Genomic DNA, 4,714 nt, shown 5'->3' with positions numbered 1-4,714 from the left:
AATCTGGAAGAACTAAGAAAAGTTATTAAAGGAGGAATGATCACAGAAATCACTCGAATGCAGGCTTTCAGAAATGGAGAAAAAACTGATAGTGAATCTGTACTGCTACAGTTTAAAGATGAGGTGCTTCCTATGAAAGTGATGGTAGGATATATGAGCTTTAACGTTAGAGAATATATACCTCCTCCTTTAAGATGTTACAAATGTCAGCGGTATGGACATACTGCACATGTATGTAAAGGGAAGCAGAGATGTGGAAGATGTGGAGGAGATCATGCATATGGAGAATGTGGGAGTAATGTTACTATAAAGTGTTGTAACTGTGGAGGAAACCATACTGCAGCGTACGGGGGATGTGAAGTCCGGAAAAAGGCAGTAGAGGTTCAAAAAGTAAAATCAAATCAGAAAATAACATATGCAGAAGCTGTGAAAATATGTAATAAGGAAAGAGGAATAGAAGAAATTGATATGACTAAAGAAGGAACGAGGTCAGGGCAGGAAAACACAGGAATAGTAATGGATAGGATAGTGCTGTTCTTAGCATATGTCATAAATTGCTCAGAACAAGTAAAAACAAAAACAGAGAAAATTAAAATCATAGTCAAGGCAGCAGCTAAGTTCCTTAACATGAAAGATTTGTCATGGGAAAAGATACACGCTGACCTTAACCAGGGAGAAGGGAACGCAGATACAGCTTCTCAAAGCATAACTTAATGTTGGTAGTCCAATGGAATGCAAGAAGTTTGTTAGCAAATGGATATGAGTTTAAGGGATATATTGATAAATTAAGGAAGAAACCGGAAATCATATGCATTCAGGAAACATGGCTTAAACCTAATCTGGATTTCATTATTAAAGGTTATAATACCATACGTGAAGATAGAAGAAATGGAATTGGGGGAGGGTGTGCAATATTCATTAAAGAGGGTATAGTATATAGGAGGTTAAAAACAATACAAGAATTAGAGGTAATAGTTATAGAAATATGGAACAAGGAAGAAAAAATTAAAGTGATTAACTTCTATAACCCATGTAAAAAACTAGAGAGAGTTCAACTAGAATTAATACTGGAGGAGTGGAGAGGGAAAATTATTTGGTGTGGGGATTTTAACTCACATAGTAAGGTATGGGGTGAAAAAGAAGATTTGAATGGAGAAATTTTAGAAGAGATAATGGATGAAATAGAATTAGTATGTCTAAATGATGGATCTGGTACAAGGATACATTTAAATAAGGGTACAGAAACTGCAATAGATCTTATGTTGGTGTCCCAGACTTTGGTAGGGTTAAGTAGTTGGGAAGTAAATAAGGAAAGCACTATAGGGAGTGATCATTACCCTATATTTACAGAAATTGGAATAGAAAAGGAAATGCAAATGGAAGAGAGAGTAAGCAGGTGGAAATTTGAAGAAGCGGATTGGAACAAGTTTAGAATATTGTCCGAAGGAAAATTAAAGGAGGTTAGTATTAATCAAGGAATTGAAGATTTGAATGAAGAAATAAGTAGTAGTATTTTAGTTGCAGCAAAAGAGTCGATACCAAAAAGAGGAGGAAGTAAAAGAAAGAAAATAGTTCCGTGGTGGACGGAAGAATGCACAAAGGTAATTAAAGAAAGAAATAAGACATTTAAAATCCTGAAAAGAACACATAACTTTCAGAATTTAATTGAATATAAGAGGAAACAGGCTGTAGTAAGGAAGACAATAAAGAGAGTTAAGAAAAACTTCTGGGGGAAGTATTGTGAATCTCTAGGAAGAAGCACACCATTAGATAGGGTATGGGGTATGATTAAGAGAATGTCAGGAAATAAAAGAGAGTATGGTTATCCTATAATGAAAGAAGGAGAGGAAATAATAGTAGAGAGCAAAGGTAAAGCAGAGTTACTTGCGAGGACATTTGTTAAAATACATAGTAATGGTAATTTGAGTAATGAGGAAAAGATACAGAGGGAGAATACAATAAGAGATAGTGTCAAAGTAAGACAGGATGATGGGGACAATGAAAGTACCATAAATGTGATGTTTACAATGGGTGAATTGAATAATGTCTTAAAAAAGTTGGGAAATACAACGCCAGGGAATGACCAAATAAGTTATTGTATGATTAAAAAGTTAAGTTATGAAAGTAAAGAAATGTTACTAAAGTTGTATAATAAGGTTTGGGAAGTGGGTTGTTTGCCAAAACAGTGGAAAGAATCAGTTATTGTCCCCATATGTAAACCAGGTAAGGATCCGAGTTTGGCAGATAGTTATAGACCGATTGCTCTGACATCACAGGTGGGGAAAATTATGGAAAAAATGATAAATGAAAGATTAAAGTATTATTTGGAGACAAAGGAACTAATAAAGGATTACCAGAGTGGATTTAGAAAGGGACGAAGCACAATAGATCCAGCTATATGTTTAGAGAGTGAAATTAGAAAAGCCCAAATTAATAAAGAAAGTATAGTATCTGTATTTTTTGATGTAGAAAAGGCATACGATATGTTGTGGAAACAAGGATTAATGATTAAGATTTTTCAGTTGGGGATAAGAGGGAGAATGTATAGTTGGATCAAAAACTTTTTAACGGATAGGTGGATCGCAGTAAGAATAGGGAAAGAATTGAGTACAAAGTATTTAGTGGAAAATGGAACTCCTCAAGGGAGTATAGTTAGTCCAGTTTTGTTCTCAATTATGATAAATGAAGTGTTCAGTAGAGTGGATAGATCTATAAGTGTTTCTTTATTTGCAGATGACGGAGTTATGTGGAAAAAGGGAAGAAATGTAGAATATATAGTGAGGAAGATGCAAGAGGCAATTGGAAGAGTAGAGTGTTGGGGAAGGGAATGGGGTTTTAGGTTTTCTGTAGCAAAGACCAAAGTAGTATGTTTTTCACAAAGGAAAAATCAAGAACAGATTCAACTTAAACTTTATGACAAAAATCTAGAGAAAGTGGAATGTTTTAAATATCTCGGGATATGGTTTGACAAAACGCTAAAATGGAAAATGCATATTGAGAATGTTGTTAAAAAATGTAAAAGAATACTAAATGTAGTAAGATGTCTGAGAGGTAGAGAGTGGGGAGCAAGTAGGACTTCATTGAAAGCAGTATATATTGGTTTAATTAGGTCAGTTATTGATTATGGATGTACAATTTACCAGTCTGCATCAAGAACATTATTAAAAAGGTTGGATGTGATTCAAAGTCAGGCGTTGAGACTCTGTTGTGGTGCTTTTAAAACAACTCCAGTAGCAGCATTACAAGTAGAGATGAATGAGATGCCTTTGGATATTAGAAGAAATCAGATAGCATTAACGTATTGGGCAAATCTAAAAGGGCATAAAGAAAGTCATCCGACTCAGAAGGTGTTACAACCTTGTCAAGAAAAAGAAAGACGATTGAGTGAGAGCTTTGGTTGGGTAATAGGTGATGCAGTCAATGAGATAGGGATAGGAGATATGACGATAAGCCCCATTGTGCCTTTATCCAATGTTCCTCCTTGGCTATTAGGGGAATTAGAGGTAGATATGCACCTTTTAGAGTTTAAAAAACAGAGTAGTATTGACAGGAGTCAAGTTAGTAGATACCTAGGGGAGAAGTATTCTATGTTTATTAAGATATATACAGATGCATCAAAAACAGATGATAATCGAGTAGGAGCTGCGTTTATTATACCAGAATTAAATGTTATGTTAAACAAGAGAATAAATGATAAATTGTCAGTGTTTACAGGAGAAATGTTGGCCATTCTCTTAGCACTTGAGTGGGTAGAAAATAGTAAAGCAAGGAAAGTGTTGATTGGATCAGATTCAAGCAGTGCATTAAATAGTTTTAAGAACATGCAATCGGACGTGAGGCAGGACATTATGTTGGAAATAGCCCAAACTGTTTACAGAATTAAAAGAGTAGGAGTAATAGTAAAATTCATATGGATTCCAGCTCATATAGGGGTAGACGGAAATGAGTTGGCAGACAAATATGCAAAAAATGCAACCAAAAAAACAGAGATAGATATGGTAATAAATTATAGTAAGGCGGAGGTTAAAAGTATAATCAAAGAAGAAATGAGGAAGAAGTGGCAGGAAAAGTGGAATATGGAAACAAAAGCGAGAATGTACTACAATATCCAGAAGAAGGTAGGAGGAATGAGAGAAAATAATAGGAATAAAAAAGAAGAGGACATTATATCGAGAATGAGATTTGGACATACTGGTTTAAATAGTACGCTTAAAATAATAGGGAAACATGAAAGTGGGATGTGTGAGGTCTGTAATATTAGTGAAACCATAGAACATGTAATTATTAATTGTGATAGGTATAAGGAGGAAAGGTTGAGGCTGAAAGAAAGGTTAAGTAAAGAAAAAATTAGATTTGAAATGAATGAAATTTTACAACTGAATTCAGGGCATGTGGGGTATAGTGCAATATTTGATTATTTGAATAAAACAGGGCTCATTAGGAAGATATGAATTTAGTTGTCTTAAAATATTAAAATTAAAATTAATATAAAGGTATTAAAATTAATATTTTTATTAGATATTATATATTTATGTATTTTATTTTTTATTTTTTTGGATTTATATTTTTATGTATTTATGTATTTCTTTATTTAAAGAGTAGTGAGTGAAGGCTATTAGGATCCACACTCCATTTCAGAAGGTGGCGGTAATGCACACTTAAAAGTTGTTTGCCAACCGCCAATTTAAAAAAGAAGAAGAAGAAGAAGAAGAAG

The sequence above is a fragment of the Carassius gibelio genome, chromosome A9 (genome assembly GCF_023724105.1).
Source record: "Carassius gibelio isolate Cgi1373 ecotype wild population from Czech Republic chromosome A9, carGib1.2-hapl.c, whole genome shotgun sequence".
Taxonomy (NCBI): domain Eukaryota; kingdom Metazoa; phylum Chordata; class Actinopteri; order Cypriniformes; family Cyprinidae; genus Carassius; species Carassius gibelio.
This window is presented reverse-complemented; position numbering follows the sequence as displayed.